General features: G+C 39.5%; 1 long non-coding RNA gene across 1 annotated transcript in view; it reads left to right on the top strand.

The window, feature by feature from the left end:
• LOC149119992 (uncharacterized) overlaps nucleotides 1–17,902 on the top strand; it is a 97,011-nt gene extending 79,109 nt beyond the window's left edge. The window contains exon 3 of the long non-coding RNA XR_016227120.1: nucleotides 17,783–17,902. This is a non-coding gene — a long non-coding RNA (uncharacterized LOC149119992). The remainder of the gene's footprint in view (nucleotides 1–17,782) is intronic.
• Nucleotides 17,903–18,490: the final 588 nt, after the last annotated feature.

Genomic DNA, 18,490 nt, shown 5'->3' with positions numbered 1-18,490 from the left:
AAGAGACTATTGGAACTCATAGAGGAGTTTGGCAAAGTGGCAGGATATAAAATCAATGCACAAAAATCAACAGCCTTTGTATACACAAGCAATGCCATGACTGAGAAAGAGCTGCTAAGGTCAATCCCATTCACAATAGCTACAAAAACAATCAAATGCCATGGAATAAACTTAACCAAGGACGTTAAAGATCTCTACGATGAAAATTACAAAACCTTAAAGAAAGAAATAGAAGAGGATACCAAAAAATGGAAAAATCTTCCATGCTCATGGATTGGAACAATCAACATCATCAAAATGTCCATTCTCCCAAAAGCAATTTATAGATTCAATGCAATCCCAATCAAGATACCAAAGACATTCTTCGCAGATCTAGAAAAAATGATGCTGAAATTCATATGGAGGCACAAGAGACCTCGAATAGCTAAAGCAATCTTGTACAACAAAAACAAAGCCGGAGGCATCACAATACCAGACTTCAGGACATACTACAGGGCAGTTGTAATCAAAACAGCATGGTACTGGTACAGAAACAGATGGATAGACCAATGGAACAGAATTGAAACACCAGAAATCAACCCAAACATCTACAGCCAACTTATATTTGATCAAGGATCTAAAACTAATTCCTGGAGCAAGGACACTCTATTCAATAAATGGTGCTGGGAAAACTGGATTTCCACGTGCAGAATCATGAAGCAAGACCCCTACCTTACACCTTACACAAAAATCCACTCAACGTGGATTAAAGACCTAAATCTTCGTCCTGACACCATTAAGTTATTAGAGAACATTGGAGAAACCCTTCAAGATATTGGCACAGGCAAAGAATTTCTGGAAAAGACCCGGGAGGCACAGACAGTCAAAGCCAAAATCAACTATTGGGATTGCATCAAATTGAGAAGTTTCTGTACTGCAAAAGAAACAGTCAGGAGAGTGAAGAGACAACCGACAGAATGGGAAAAAATATTTGCAAACTATGCAACAGATAAAGGGTTAATAACCAGAATCTACAAAGAGATCAAGAAACTCCACAACAACAAAACCAACAACCCACTTAAGAGATGGGCCAAGGACCTCAATAGACATTTTTCAAAAGAGGAAATCCAAATGGCCAACAGGCACATGAAAAAATGCTCAAGGTCACTAGCAATCAGGGAAATGCAAATCAAAACCACAATGAGGTTTCACCTCACCCCGGTTAGAATGGCTCACATATAGAAATCTACCAACAACAGATGCTGGCGAGGATGTGGGGAAAAAGGGACACTAACCCACTGTTGGTGGGAATGCAAACTGGTCAAGCCACTATGGAACTCAGTCTGGAGATTCCTCAGAAACCTGAATATAACCCTACCATTCGACCCAGCCATCCCACTCCTTGGAATTTACCCAAAGGAGTTTAAATTGATAAAGAAAAAAGAGGTCTGCACCCTAATGTTTATTGCAGCACAATTCACAATATCCACGATCTGGAACCAACCTAAATGCCCATCAACGGTAGACTGGATAAAGAAATTATGGGATATGTATTCTTTAGAGTACTATACCGCAGTAAGAAACAACGAAATCCAGTCATTTGCAACAAAATGGAGGAATCTGGAACACATCATGCTGAGTGAAGTAAGCCAGTCCCAAAGGGACAAATACCATATGTTCTCCCTGATCGGTGACAACTGACTGAACACCAAAAAGGAAACCTCCTGAAGTGAAATGGACACTATGAGAAATGGTGACTTGATCAGCATAGCTCTGACTGCTAATGGACAACTTAATACATTATTCCTCATAGTATTTTTTTTTGTCTGTTCTACTTAATATGACTGGTTTAATTCTGTAATTATCACACAGTTATTCTTAAGTGTTGAAAATTAACTGAAATGTGATCCCTGTTAAACATAAGAGTGGGAATAAGAGAGGGAAGAGATGTATAATTTGGGACATGCTCGGGCTGACTTGCCCCAATTGGTAGAGTTGGAAACATACCAGGGGATTCCAATTCAATCCCATCAAGGTGGCATGTGCCAATGCCATCTCACTACTCCAAGTGATCAATTTCAGTTCACAATTGATCATAATGAAAGGACTAAGAGTCAAAGGGAGCACATAAACAAGTCTAGTATCTGCTAACACCAACCGATAGAATAAATAAAGGGGAGAGTGATCCAACATGGGAAGTGAGATACTCAGCAGACTCATAGAATGGCGGATGTCCTAAATAGCACTCTGGCCTCAGAATCAGCCCTAAAGGCACTCGGATCTGGCTGAAAAGCCCATGAGAGTATTTCAGGCATGGAAAGCCAAGACACTCTGGCAAAAAGATCTCTGTGAGTGAGATCCCAGTGGAAAGAACAGGTCTTCAAAGAGGGAGGTGCCTTTCTCTGAAGGGAGGAGAGAACCTCCACTTTGACTATGACCGTGTCTAAACAAGATTAGAGTCGGAGAACTCAAGGGGTTCCATAGCCTTGGAAACTCATAACTGGTGCATAGGGAGATTACTGATGCCATAAACAGGAGTGTCAATTGGTAAAGTCAACAACAGGAGTCACTGTGCACTTACTCCTCATGTAGGATCTCGGTCCTTAACGTGCTGTACACTGAGGCTTAATGCTATAACGAGTATTCAAACAGTATATTTCACTTTGTGTTTCTATGGGGGTGCAAACGACTGAAATCTTTACTTAATGTACACTAAACTGATCTTCTGTAAAAAAAAAAAAAAAAGAAAGAAAGAAATTTTCAATTCCCAACTTGACTCTCACTGGGATTAAACATGACAATAGGTCTGATCTGATTTCATCATCATTTAAAAAAATCATCTATTATTTTTCACTTTATGTTTCTGTGTGGGAGCAAACTGTTGAAATACTTACTTAAGGTATACTAAGCTGATCTTCTGTATATTAAAATAATCGAAAATGAATCTTGATGTGAATGGAAGGGGAGAGGGAGTGGGAAAGGGGAGGGTTGTTGGTGGGAGGGACGGTATGGGGGGGGAAGCCATTGTAACCCATGAGTCGTACTTTGGAAATTTATATTCATTAAATAAAAGATAAAAAAAAAGATGATATGGATTTATGTTCATGAAAAATTATTAGCAGAGTGGGAACTGATAGATATGGATGAAGCAGGATGGACTTGTTAGGAATGGTGATGTTAATTTTCTTATAAAATAAATAAATAAGAAATTAAATATGGTCAGCCATAAATGAAGACTAAATTTTATTAGTGGTGATCCAGAAAACATTGATCTCAGGTCTTTTTCTTCTAGTGTTAAGTTTATATTTTTAAATGCATATTAAGTGAACAAATTTCATGTAATTTATATATACAGATTTAAGAGCAAACTGATAACATCCTACCCTATCTTCCCTTGGTCTCATATTTCCAACTCCCTCCTTCTTGTTTTATTTTCTTTTAATTTTTACAGCTGCATGCTTTGATTTTATTTTAGAATCACAAGCTTTAACCCTCTACAAAATAAAGAATTCAGCAAGTAGTAGCAGAAATATCAATGAGTATATGTTGTATACTCTATCAAAGAGTACAGAAAAGTGCTATGAACAATACTCAAATCTCAAAATGTCAATTTAACTCCTATGCTACTTGTTGTTGTCTATATATTAATTACCACCAGCCAGAGAAAACATATGGTATTTGTCTTTTGGGGACTGGCTTCTTTCATGAAGCATAATTGTTTCCAGTTCATCCATTTAGTTACAAAAGATAGGATTTCATTCTCAATTGTGGCTGAATAGTATTTTACACTGTATATATAGCCATATTCTTTTTCCAGTCACCAGTTGATGGACATCTGGGTTGATTCCACGTTAGCTATTGTGAATTGAGCTGTAATAAACAAGAGGGTACAGATAACTCATGCCTATGCATATTCTATTTCATTTCATGTGGATAAATTCCCAGGAGTCAGATGGCAGGATCATATGGTATGTTTGTTTTCATATTTCTGAGGAACTTTTATACTACCTTCCATAATGGCTGTACTAGCTTCATTCCCACCAACAGCAGTTTAGGGTACTTTTTTCTCTACCTCTCCACCAGCCTTTATTGTTTGTTGACTTTTTCAAAAGAAGTATTTATTTGAAAGGTGGAGCTACAGAGAGGGAGAGGCAGAGGCAGAGGCAGAGAGCCATAAGTATTTTCTCTCTTTGTTATTCTCCATATAGCCCAACAGGTGGTGCTGGTCCAATCAGAAGCCAGAGTTAGGAGCATCTCCCTGGTCACCCAAGTGGGTGCAGGGACCCAGGCACTTGGGCCATCCTCCACTGCCCTCCCAGTCCAGAGCAGAAAGCTGGACTGGAAGAGAAGCAACCGGGACCAGAACTGGCACCCATATGGGATGCCGGCTCCACAGGTGGAGGATCAACCCAGTGTGCCACAGCACTGGCCCCCATCAGGGATATTTTTCTATAGTTCTCTTTCTCCACTGTATCTTTTTCTAGTTTAAGAATTAAGGTGATGCAGGGTTAATAGAAGGAGTTTGAGAGGCTTGTCTCTCTTTCAATTGTTTTGAATAGTTTGAGAAGAATTGGAATTAGTTCTTTAAAAGTCCTGTAGAATTCAATAGTGAGGCTGTCTGATCCTGCACTTTTCCTTGTTGGGAGGGTCTTTATTACTCATCCAATCTCTGTCTTGGTTTTTGATTTGTTTAGCTTTTCTATGTGTCTTCATGACTCAATTTTGGTATATTGTGTATGTCCAGGAATCTGTTGATTTTTCCTCTAGGTTTTCCAATTTGTTAGCCATCACAACAGATGCCCACATCCTATATTGCAGTGCTAATCTGAGTTTTGGGTACTCCACTTCCAAATCAGTTTCATGTTAATATCCCTGGGAAGCAATGGATGATAGCTCAAATTCTTTCATTCCTGTCATCTAATTTGGAGAACTGTAACCTAAATGGGGACTTGAGAACCTGGTCTTGCACAGTTGTAGCCATATAGAAAGTGAACCAGCAGATGGGAGATCTCTCTGCTTCTCTTTCCTTCTTGCTTTGTCTCTGTGTCTCTCTGCCTTTTTTATCATATTAAAATATTTAATTACTTATTTGAAAGAGTTACAGAGAGAGGGAGAGGCAGAAATCTTCTACCACCTAATTCATTTTTGAGATGACTTCAATAGCCAGAGTGTGGCCAGGTTGAAGCCAGGAGCTTTCCTCCGATGTGTGTGGCTGCATCCCAGGCACTTGGACCATCTTTCACTGCTTTTTCAGTCCATTGGTAAGGAGCTGGATCAGAAATGGAATAGTTGGTACTTGAACTGGTGCACATACAGGATGCCAATGTCATAGATAGCAGCTTTGTCCACTTCACCACAACCACCAGCTCCTCTTTCTGCCTTTCCAATAAATAAATCTTTTGAAAAAGAACTTAAGGTAGTAAAAGTCATCATGACTGAGCAATGGCAAATTTATTGAAGTGATCTACTTTCTAAAAGATCTATTTAAGAACTTGAAAGGCAGCACTAGAAAGAGAGAGTGGGAGAGATTGATCTTCCTCCTGGTTTGTTCACTCCTCAAATGGCTGCAATGACTGTGGCTAGGCCAGACTGATATCAGGAGCCAGGGGCTTCTTCCAGGTCTCTCACATGGGTGCAGGAGCCCCAATATTTGAGTCATCCTGTGCCGCTTTTCCAGACACATTAGCAGGGAACTGGATCAGTTTGGAGCATTAATGTCTATGATATTCTCCTTGCAGTTAAAGGATTTAGAATCCATTTTGTTTCTGGGTGGGCCAAGTACAACAGCTTCCAATTGTCCAAGGTTTGGATTAGATGGGTTCTGAGAAATTTTATTAAAATAGTTATTAATCATAACTCTCAGTTTAAGCTTTTCTTACCAAATTCTCATGTTTGATGATGTTTATATCTATGGGAAAATTGGGTTCTGGATTGCAACCAATGAAAGCATCCAGACTAACAGTAATAAGGTCAACAGTCAGCAGAATGATGTCCAGCTGAACTGAAATAGCTTTTCTTATTTGGTAGAGGGGTTGCCTCCTGCATTATACTGACATACAGACATAGACAGTAGATATTGGAGCCTGTCCCTTCTGCCAAATGGAGAATGCCCCATTTTGGTCCATCATTTCAGTTAAATTTCAACACATAAGAATAACTGTGTATTAATTACAGAATTGAATCAGTCATATTAAGTAGAACAGACAAAAAAAAAAAACTACTAACAGGAATAATGTATTAAGTTGTTCATTAACCGTCAGGGCTATGCTGATTAAGTTACTGTTTCTCATAGTGTCCATTTCACTTCAACAGGTTTCCTTTTTGGTGTTCAGTCAGTTGTCACCGATCAGGAAGAACATATGGTATTTATCCCTTTGGGACTGGCTTACTTCACTCAGCATGATGTGTTCCAGATTCCTACATTTTGTTGCAAATGACTGGATTTCATTGTTTCTTACTGCAGTATAGTATTCTAAAGAGCACATATCCCATAATTTCTTTATCCAGTCTACCGTTGATGGGCATTTAGGTTGGTTCCAGATCGTGGATATTGTGAATTGTGCTGCAATAAACATTAGGGTGCAGACCACTTTTTTGTTTGCCAATTTAAATTCCTTTGGGTAAATTCCAAGGAGTGGGATGGCTGGGTTGAACAGTAGGGTTATATTCAGGTTTCTGAGGAATCTCCAGACTGACTTCCATAGTGGCTTCACCAGTTTGCATTCCCACCAACAGTGGGTTAGTGTCCCTTTTTCCTCACATCCTCGCCAGCATCTGTTGTTGGTAGATTTCTGAATGTGAGCCATTCTAACCGGGGTGAGGTGAAACCTCATTGTGGTTTTGATTTGCATTTCCCTGATTGCTAGTGACCTTGAGCATTTTTTCATGTGCCTGTTGGCCATTTGGATTTCCTCTTTTGAAAAACATCTACTGAGGTCCTTGGCCCATCTCTTAAGTGGGTTGTTGGTTTTGTTTTTGTGGAGTTTCTTGATCTCTTTGTAGATTCTGGTTATTAACCCTTTATCTGTTCCATAGTTTGCAAATATTTTTTCCCATTCTGTCCGTTGCCTGTTCACTCTCCTGAGTATTTCTTTTGCAGTACAGAAACTTCTCAATTTGATGCAATCCCAAATGTTAATTTTGGCTTTCACTGCCTGTGCCTCCCGGGTCTTTTCCAGAAACTCTTTGCCTGTGCCAATATCTTGAAGGGTTTCTCCAATGTTCTCTAATAACTTGATGGTGTCAGGTCATAGATTTAGGTCTTTAATCCATGTTGAGTGGATTTTTGTGTAAGGTGTAAGGTAGGGGTCTTGCTTCATGCTTCTGCACGTGGAAATCCAGTTTTCCCAGCACAATTTATTGAATAGACTCTCCTTGCTCCAGGAATTGGTTTTAGATCCTTGATCAAACATAAGTTGGCTGTAGATGTTTGGATTGATTTCTGGTGTTTCTATTCTGTTCCATTGGTCTATCCATCTGTTCTGTACCAGTACCATGCTGTTTTGATTACAACTGCCCTGTAGTATGTCCTGAAATCTGGTATTGTGATGCCTCCAGCTTTGTTTTTGTTGTACAAGATTGCTTTAGCTATTCGAGGTCTCTTTTGCCTCCATATGAATTTCAGCATCATTTTTTCTAGATCTGAGAAGAATGTCTTTGGTATCCTGATTGGAATTGCATTGAATCTATAAATTGCTTTTGGGAAAATGGACATTTTGATGATGTTGATTCTTCCAATCCATGAGCATGGAAGATTTTTCCATTTTTTGGTATCCTCTTCTATCTTTCTTTAAGGTTTTGTAATTCTCATCGTAGAGATCTTTAACGTCCTTGGTTAAGTTTATTCCATGGCATTTGATTGTTTTTGTAGCTATTGTGAATGGGATTGATCTTAGCAGTTCTTTCTCAGCCATGGCATTGCTTGTGTATACAAAGGCTGTTGATTTTTGTGCATTGATTTTACATCCTGCCACTTTGCCAAACTCCTCTATGAGTTCTAATAGTCTCTTAGTAGAGTTCTTTGGATCCTCTAAGTACAGAATCATATCATCTGCAAAGAGGGATAGTTTGACTTCTTCCTTCTCAATTTGTATTCCTTTAATTTCTTTTTCTTTCTGATGGTTCTGGCTAAAACTTCCAGAACTATGTTAAATAGTAGTGGTGAGAGTGGGCATCCCTATCTGGTACCACATCTCAGTGGAAATGCTTCCAACATTTCCCCATTCAATAGGATGCTGGCCGTGGGTTTTTTCATAAATTGCTTTGATTATACTGAGGAATGTTCCTTCTATACCCAATTTGCTTAGAGTTTTCATCATGAACAGGTGTTGAATTTTATCGAATGCATTCTCTGCATCTATTAAGATAATCACATTGTTTTTCTTCTGCAGTCTGTTAATGTGGTGAATCACATCGATTGATTTGCGAATGTTGATCCATCCCTGCATACCAGGGATAAATCCCACTTGGTCTGGGTGGATGATTTTCCTGATGTGGTGTTGTATTCTATTGGTGAGAATTTTATTGAGGATTTTTGCGTCTATGTTCATCAGGGATATTGGTCTATAATTTTCTTTCAGTGCTGCATCTTTCTTTGGCTTAGGGATTAAGGTGATGCTGGCTTCATAGAAAGAATTTGGGAGGATTCCCTCTTTTTCGATTGTTCTGAATAGTTTGAGAAGAAATGGGATTAGTTCTTCTTTAAATGTCTGGTAGAATTCAGCAGTGAATCCATCTGGTCCTGGGCTTTTCTTTGTTGGGAGGGCCTTTATTACTGTTTCAATTTCTATCTCAGTTATGGGTCTATTTAGGTTTTCTATGTCTTCATGGTTCAATTTAGGTAGGTTGCATGTGTCCAGGAATCTATCCATTTCTAATAGATATTCCTGTTTGCTTGCATACAGGTCCTTGTAGTAATTACTGATGATTCTTTTTATTTCTGTGGTGTCTGCTGTTACGTTTCCTTTTTCATCTCTGATTTTATTGATTTGGGTCTTTTCTTTTTTTAGTTTGTTGGGCCAAAGGGGTGTCAATTTTGTTTATTTTTTCAAAAAAAAAAAAACAGCTCTTTGCTTGGTTGATTTTTTGTAATGTTTTTTTGGATTCAGTCCTGTTAATTTCTTCTCTGATTTTAATTATTTCTCTTCTCCTACTAGATTTGGGTCTGGTTTGCTGCAGTTTTTCTAGGTCCTTGAGATGCGCTGAAAGCTCATTTATTTGGTGCCTTTCCAATTTCTTGATATAGGCCCCTATTGCTATAAACTTGCCTCTCAATACTGCTTTTACCGTATCACATAAGTGTTTATATGTTGTGTTGTTCTCCTCACTTACTTCCAGAAAGTTTTTGATTTCTCTTTTGATTTCTTGAATGACCCAGTGTTCATTCAGGAGCATATTGCTCAGTCTCCATTTGTTTGCATACTTTCTGGGGTTTCCTGAGTTGCTAATTTCCAGCTTCATTCCGCTGTGGTCTGAGAAGCTGCATGGTATGATTCTAATTCTTTTAAATTTGCTGAGACTTCCTTTATGACCTAGTATGTGATCAGTCCTAGAGAAGGTTCCATGCACTGCTGAGGAGAATGTAAAATCTTTAGATATAGGATTGAAAGTTCTGTTGGCCTTGTATATCTTTTTCCAGCCTGTCACTTTCAGTCTGTTTGGATCTTTGTTGGAAAGATGTGTTTCTTGTAAGCAGCAAATAGATGGGTTTTGTTCCTTAACCCAATCAGCCAATCTGTGTCTTTTAACTGGACAGTTCAGGCCTTTCACGTTCAATGTGACTAATGATAAGTGGTAACTTTGCCCTGCCATTTGCCAAAAATAAGTTCTAATATATGCTTTGAATTCCCTGTGATCTTTTGCTGTGAGGTTTCCTTCCTTTACCTTCTTTCATATTGATGGCTGTGTTTCTGTGTTTCTGTGTGTAACACATCTTTAAGCATCTTTTGCAGGGCTGGACGAGTGGCGACAAATTCTTTCAATTACTGGTTGCTATGAAAAGTCTTTATTTCACCTTCATTCACAAATGATAGCTTAGCAGGATATAATATTCTGGGCTGGCAGTTTTTCTCAATTAGTACCTGGCTATATCTCGCCATTCCCTCCTAGCTTGTAAGGTTTCTGATGAGAAGTCAGCTGTGAGTCTGATTGGAGATTCTCTGAGAGTAATCTGACGTTTCTCTCTTGCACATTTTAGGATCTTTTCTTTAAGTTTCACTGTGGAGAGTTTAATTACAACATGTCGTGGTGAGGATCTCTTTTGGTCGTGTTTATTAGGGGTTCTGTGAGCTTCTTGTACTAGTATTTCTCTGTCCTTCACCAAACCTGGGAAATTTTCTGCTAATATCTCACTAATAAGGCCTTCTAATCCTTCCTCCCTCTCCATGCCTTCAGGCACTCCTAGAAACCGAATGTTGGGTTTTTTAATAGTATCCTGAAGATTCCGGACAATATGTTTTAGATTTCTAATTTCCTCTTCTTTTCTTTGGTTTGACTGTATCCTTTCCTGTTCTCTGTCTTCTAAGTCCGATATTCTCTCTTCTGCTTCCCCCATTCTGTTTTTAAGACTCTCTAATGTGTTTGTCATTTGATCTATTGAGCTCTTCATTTCATTTTGATTTCTCTTCACTATCACACTTTCCTGTTCTACTAGTTTCTGCGTTTCATTTTGATTCTTCCTTAAAATTTCATTTTCACGAGAGAGATTTTCAATCCTGTCCAGTAAGGATTTCTGTAGTTCAAGGATTTGCTTTTGAAAACTTCTAAATGTTCTTATCATAAATTTTTTGAAATCCGTATCTTGCATTTCTTCTATCTCATCATCTTCATAATCTTGGCTTGGGGTGTTTTGTTTATTTGGAGGTGTCATAGTGGCATCGTTGATCTTGTTCCCTCGATTTCTGTGTTTATTGCTTGGCATGGTTAATTGGTTAATTCTTTTTCCCTCACTGTGAGGTTTTTTTTTTTTTTTATACTATGTCCGTGTTAAGTGGACTGCCTGCTGTTGGAGGAGCCTTGGAGGCTTGAGATGGGTGTGGCCTGAGAGCTCTGCTTGGTTCTTCAGGGTTACAGGTGTGCAAAGGTGACACCCTCAGGTTATGCATGGTAAATCTCTCTTTATTTATTTATTTATTCATTTCTTTATTTTATTTTATTTTATTTTATTTTATTTTTTATTCAGGGCGTAAGTAATACTGCAAGGCTGAGCAGAATGGATGGTATTTAGCTTCCGATCTCTGGCTTCTACCTAAAGAGTCTGTGCAGGCTCCATTTCTCCTACAGCTCCCACTGGGTTGCCTATGCTACTGAATTGTAGCCTTAACTCTCCTCTTTTATTATGTATACCCCAGCTCTTTGTCTCTTGCTTGCCTTTGCAAGGTTGGGGGAGAGAGGAACTTGTCTGTACCAGTACACCCCCACCTTTTTTTTTTCCTTCTCTCCTGTAGTCAGTCTGTTGAACTTTCCCGCTTCAAAGCCCGCTTCCCTCTAAAAATCTGTCTGCCGTTTCCCCGCCAATGTCTCCGGTTACTGAGCTCACCTCCGCTTCCAGCGCCGATGTGTGGACTCAGAGCCCTGGGCGTCCCTCCTCTCCCCACTAGTGTCTGTGTCACATTGACCCCCCTTCCGCACTGGCACTCAGATTATGCGGCTCCCACAGTTCGGCTTCCACGTGGTGGGTGACCCTGCTGTCCCAGTAGGTCCTCTGAGTCACAGCCACTAGCTCCAGAAGAGTTTCCTCTGCAATTTTTTTCCTGATCCTTTTTCTGAGGCTACTGTAACTCTGCTTTTATTAAACTAAATATTCCCTGACTATCGGTGCACACCCTCACTATTCCTCCATCTTGGATATTATCTGTTTATAATTATTATATATTAAAAGGAAACCTGTTAAACTGAAATGAACACTGTGAGAAACTGTGACTTGATCAGCCCTTGCCCTGACTGTTGATGAACAACTTACACGTTATCCCTCTCAGTATTTTTGTTGTTTATTTGTTCTACTTAATATTTTTGGTTGAATACTGTAATCAATACACAGTTATTCTCAAGTGTTGAAACTTAACTGAAAAGTGATCTCTGTTAAATATAAGAGTGGGAGTAAGAGAGGGAAGAGATGTGCAATTCGGGACATGCTCAAGCTGACTTACCTCAAACGATAGAATATATATGAATATATTTATATACATGCAAATATAAATAAATGTACACACATATATATATAAAGAATTTATTTATTTATTTGACAGGTGTACTTACAGACAGTGAGAGGAAGAGACAGAGAGAAAGGTCTTCCATATGCTCATTTACTCCCCTAATGACTGCAATGTCTGGAGCTGGGCCAATCTGAGCTAGGAGCTTCCAGGTCTCCCACATTTTGGCAGGGAGCAAAGCGCTTGGAACAGCTTCTATGGCTTTCCCAGGCTATTGCAGAGAGCTGGATGGGAAAAGGAGAAATGGGGACTAGAACTGGTACACATATGGGGTACCAGCACTGCAGGTAAAGGATTACACCACTGCACCACAGTGCTGGCCCCAATCTATCCTTTATTAAGGAGATCTCAGTAATCATGTTCAGGTATTGCTGTCCTATATTCATGGCCAAAGTCCTAGCAGACAACATGATTTGGAGAATCAAAAGCACAAGGTGTGTAGGAGACTACATTTCTCATACAGCACAGTTAATAACAAGGTTCCAAGAGGGGAAATTACTTGCATCTTTGAGAACAAATGGACATCACAGGTGATCTAAAGAATTCAGAAGGTTTGTGAGACCCTAGAGTGAAAAAGTCACTGGGAGCACAAGGACAGTGCCTAGAGTTTATTTTGATGGATTTTAGCCCCTTTCATTGGAGGGAGGCCCAAAGAAGCTGGACTGATTTGTAAACCTCAGAAGTGTCTTTTCAAGGTGAAGGCAAACTGAGACTGGGGGGTTTTTGGAAAAACTTTGAATAAAACATATTTGCCACACTTGGTTAAGACACATCATTTATCTATTGATTTTCATCAGATCTTTTAACATTAGGTATAAGGTACAGTGGACATGGTGGATGGCATATAGCAATATGATTTTAGTAATATATCATGAGGTGCTTTTTTTTACTGGATTTAGCAGATAAAATTGGGCCACCTAATGGGATATAGCTGGAATAATCACCTTTGTGTTAAATAAATCTGAGGTAATAAATGTTAGTGTATGAAGACATTGAGTTTTCTTTTATTGGGCCTTCTTGGTTATTTTAATCTCTGATCTGCGAATTCTCATTTTCTCTGGGCAAGTTGTAACTGAAAAACTTTATTCCTCATCATGTTGGACCAACTCTGCTGCTTCTGGGATTCTTTTAGTACATCTGACAATTGGAAATTTAGAAAATAGTATAGTTAAAATGAGATGTACCAAGTAAAATATTTATTTTTATTCTGATACATATTTTGGAATTCTTCTAAAATTCCTACTGAGTATCCTTGTTAAATTTAGTTGCATCCCAGGTTAAGACTTATTGGAGGCAGGCACCATGGCTCAATAGGCTAATCCTCCACCTGTGGCTCAGGCACACTGAGTTCTAGTCCTGGTGGGAGCACCAGATTCTGTCCCAGTTGCTCCTCTTCTAGTCCAGCTCTCTGCTATGGCCCAGGAGTGCAGTGGAGGATGGCCCAAGTGCTTGGGCCCTGCACCTGCAAGGGAGACCAGGAGGAAGCACCTGGCTCCTGGCTTTGGGTCAGCACAATGTGCCGGCCGCAGCACACTGGCCACAGCGGCCACTGGGGGGGTAAACCAACAGAAAAAGGAAGACCTTTCTCTCTGTCGCTCTCTCTCACTGTCCACTCTGCCTGACAAAATAAAAAAAATAATTTTTATAAAAAGACTTATTGGAGCCACTCTAGTGATTATACCCATGAAACTTTGTTAATAAATGCAAATAGAACCTGGGAAAATTGATGTTTATCTTATGCTGTAGAGACTTAAGATTGAACATCTTTTTTATCTTTTTTAATTATATAATTTAAAAACAAATTTTAGATTTTTTTTTGAATTTACTAAGCCACAGCTCTGGCCCCATTAATATGTCTTTTTTTATTTTTTTTATTTATTTATTTTTTGACAGGCAGAGTGGACAGTGAGAGAGACAGAGAGAGAGAAAGGTCTTCCTTTTGCCGTTGGTTCACCCTCCAATGGCCGCCGTGGCCGGCGCGCTGCGGCCGGCGCACCGCGCTGATCCGATGGCAGGAGCCAGGAGCCAGGTGCTTTTCCTGGTCTCCCATGGGGTGCAGGGCCCAAGCACCTGGGCCATCCTCCACTGCACTCCCTGGCCACAGCAGAGGGCTGGCCTGGAAGAGGGGCAACTGGGACAGAATCCGGCGCCCCGACCGGGACTAGAACCCGGTGTGCTGGCGCCGCTAGGCGGAGGATTAGCCTAGTGAGCCGCGGCGCCGGCCCCATTAATATGTCTTAACAATGTTTTTTCCTCTCAGACTTATCTCTATTGTTTCAGTTGACTGCATGCCTTTTCTTTACATTCAGATTCTCTCAGCTGTCAAAGCTTATTCATCTTAATTCTGTTGTTCCTATTTCCCTCCCTTTTATTCTGTCCCTAGGCTAATTGAGGTCATGATTCTCCATTCCTTCTGTGTGGTGTCAGAGTAGCCTTGAAGTGTTGTTTTTCTCTTCTGATTTCTAAAGAAAGAAATTATGTATTCCCGCAGTTTAGATATTTAATAATTCATTCTAAAACAAAGGTTAAATGTTCTTAATTTGACAAGAATTTTCAGGGCCAGCAGTGTGGGGTAGTGGGTAGAACCACCACTTGCAGTGCTGGCATCTCATATAGATCCAGATCTCTGCTATAGCCCTCTCTCTTCTCTGCCTCTCTCTGTGTAACTCTGACTTTCAAATAAATAAATAAATCTTTAAAAAAAGAATTTTTTCTAATTTTAGATTTGTTCTACTTCATTGCCACTTCAGGATGTGTGTAAGGAGTGCATATCCAGTTATTCTATTTTGGATTTTTGGGATTTTGTATTAGCTCTGCTGTCTATTCATTTTTCTCAAGCATTGGTGATATCTTCTCCTTAGTTGTATTAAGAGAGAGAGCAATAGCCCTCATGTCTTTTTAGGTAAGTAAGACATATTAAAAACAGAGCATTCAGTATACATTCATAGTATTTTGACTTGTTCAATTGGTTTTCCTGACCTCCCTTGGATATTCTTGGTCTCTGCTGTACAACTTTCTATACTCATTAATTCTTTGATATTCCCAAATCCAGAAAATGAATGATTCAACAGCTGTGTTCCTGTATTTGCTGGGACTCAGGGTAAGAAGCAAAGTGGAGGTGTTCAGGAATCTAAAGTTACATGCTACATAGCAAAGCAAATCATTTCCTATACAAAGTGACTGGGAAATCCAGAATCTTTTGCACACTATATTGGATCCTGAACTATTACTGAACTATTCAGTAAGATTTTAATGTATTTATTTTCTGTGTGTGTGTTTGTATTTCTAAGTAAACTCTGCTGGGCTACTTAACATTAACGTGTATTGCAGAATTCTTTCATCAGTGTTTACTTTTAAATAAAAGTTTCTCTTTCAGTTTTATGGGAGAGGGTAGAAGTTTTCTGCTATGTAACTGAAAATTCATTCATTCATTAAAGTTAAAAATATTTGTTGGAAATTGGTGGAATACTATTAATTCTCATGTGATTTGCATGAAACTAAATACATTCTCTATTTTGTTTTGCTTAACATTTCTGCATGTGTGGACTTCTTTTTTCCTTATTGCCCCAAATCCCTTTGTGTATTGGGATGGCAAATGGGTTTTACACTGGACAAAACATGTTATTTTGGCAAAGAAGTACTTAGCCTTCCTGCTTCAAGTATTCAAATATTACATTAGAAATCAGTATATTTGTATACTGTACAAATGTCCTTCATACAATTTTGTAATATTCTGGGATGGGAGAGGGAGCAGGAAATAGGAGGGTTATGGGTGGGAGGGAAGTTATGGGGGAGGGGAAGCCACTGTAATCCAAAAGCTGTACTTTGGAAATTTATATTTCTTAAATGAAAGTTAAACAATTTTGTAATCTTCACCTTCCTTTTTATTTAGTCCTTTTTTAAAAAAAGATTTATTTATTTTACTTGAAAGTCAGAGTTACACACACAGAGAAGGAGAGAGAGAGAGAGAGAGAGAGAGCAGTCTTCCAACCGTTGGTTCACTCCTGATTTGGCCACAATGGCTGGAGCTGTGCCGATCCAAAGCCAGGAGCCAGTAGCTTCTTTTGGGTCTCCTATGCAGGTGCAGGAGCCCAAGGGTCTGGGTCATCCTCTACTGCTGGATAGTAAGTCTTACTTGCCTAAAAAGCTGGATAGTAATTTGAGTAGCCAGGACTTGAACTGGCACCCGTGTGGGATGTCGGCACTGCAAGCCACAGCTTTACTTGCTATGCCACAGCATCGGCCCTTTTATTCTTATGACTATTGCTACGCTATTGGAATTTATAATTGATAATGCTGAACAATTGAAACTGTCTTATTTACAATTGTAGTACTGGATATGGCAGTTTTACTTGAAGTAAAGTATGTAGCCTGCTTATTGTATGATTTTTGGTAAAGCATGCATTTATATGTAAAGCAGATCTGTTAATCATTTAAAAGTGAATTATCATGATTACCCAGATATAAAGAATGCAATATGTGCTAATGAGTTAGCAGTCACAGACATTTAGAATTAGAGGGATTTTAGAACCTTTTCAATACTGCAGTTTTTATGAAAAACGAATAATTTTTTTATTTGACAGGTAGAGTTATAGACAGTGAGAAAGACAGAAAGGTCTTCCTTCCGTTGGTTCACTCCCCAAATGGCCACCACAGTTGGAGCTGTGCCTATCCAAAGCCAGGAGTCAGGTGCTTTCTCCTGGTCTCCCATGCGGGTGCAGGGCCCAAGCACTTGGGCCATCCTCCACTGCCTTCCCAGGCCATAGCAGAGAGCTGGACTGAAAGAGGAGCAACCAGGACTAGAACCCTTTGCCCAGATGGGATACCAGCACCACAGGCGGAGAATTAACCAAGTGAGCCACGGCGCTGGCCCTCGATAAATTTGCTCTTAACAAAATATCAAAATATCTTATTCAGTATAAAGTTAGTAGTGAAAAAGAGACTACCTTGTTGAATACAGAAATTTGAGATTATATTTCTTGGTATTAATTTGCATCTTAAGGCTTATTGCCTAGTTTACTTCAATATTTCAATCTAATATTACTAATAATATCTTGTACTTAGTGGTTCACTGTGTGCAAGACAATATTCTTTTGATTTTTTTTAAAAGATTTATTTATTTATTTGGAAGTCAGAGTTACACAGATAGTGAACAAGAGGAAGAGAGAGAGAGAGGTCCTCCATCTGCTGGTTCACTCCCCAGATGGCCTAAAAGGTCAGAGATATGCCAATCTGAAGCCAGGAGCCAGGACCTCTTCAGGGTCTCCCATGCAGATTCAGGGGCCCAAGGACTTGGGCCAACTTCCTACTGCTCTCCCAGGCTCTAGCAGAGAGCTGGATGGAAAGTGGAGCAGCCGGGACTTGAACCGGCCTCCATATGGGATGCCCACACTGCATGCAGTGGCTTTACTGGCTACACCACGGAGCTGGCCTCAAGACAATGCTCTAAAATGATGCAGTAATTATTCCCAAATATTGAAAAGTGGCATGGTACATATTTGAATGTGTTGTTTTGTACTAGTTGTAGAAACAGTTTAAAATATATTTATGTTTAAAAATGTAAGCTTTGATCTAAAGTATTACTTTCCCTTAAGGTGCCTGTTTGGAAACTGAGAGATCGTTGAAGTCTATCTTGAGTACCACTGATATGATCCAAGCCTCCTTTATCACATGAGGATGCTAAATGCCAAGGCCCAGAGAAGTAAAGTGAATTGTTGAAGGTCACATAGTTAAGTTGTAGCAGGGATAATTCTGTATTAGAATTAGGTATCCTGATACATAGGCCACTGTTCTGTCAATTTAGTACTCCTTCTGGAGTTAAAGATTCTAAGTTGTGGAAAATTAAGTTTGGAAATTTAGTGGTTGCTATGTTGTTATGGTGAGAAATTTCTGTGTATAGCTATGAGTTTCTTAAATTTTATTCAATATATTTTTCTAGTATGTTTGCTATTTATTTGAAATGTATAACAAATAGCTTCATCTATTTGCCAAAAGAAGTTTTTAAAGATTTATTTATATTATTTGAAAGTCAGAATTACACAGAGAGAGAAGGAGAGGCAGAGAGAGTGGTCTTCCATTCACTGGTTCACTCCACAGTTGGCCTCCATGGCTGGAGCTGTGCTGACTAGAAGGCAGGAGCCAGGAGCCTCTTCCTGGTCTCCTATGCAGGTTCAGGGGCCCAAGGACTTGGACCATTTTATAGTGCTTTCCCAGGCCATAGCAGAGAGCTGGATAGGGAGTGGAGCAGCCAGGTCTTGAACTGATGCCCCTATGGAATACCAGCACTGCAGGTGGCAGCCTCA

This window comes from Oryctolagus cuniculus, chromosome 21, assembly GCF_051225735.1.
Source record: "Oryctolagus cuniculus isolate XC-2025 breed Fujian yellow rabbit chromosome 21, ASM5122573v1, whole genome shotgun sequence".
Taxonomy (NCBI): Eukaryota; Metazoa; Chordata; class Mammalia; order Lagomorpha; family Leporidae; genus Oryctolagus; species Oryctolagus cuniculus.
The sequence above is the reverse complement of the archived record's forward strand: the minus strand, read 5'-3'. Positions and strand labels throughout refer to the sequence as shown.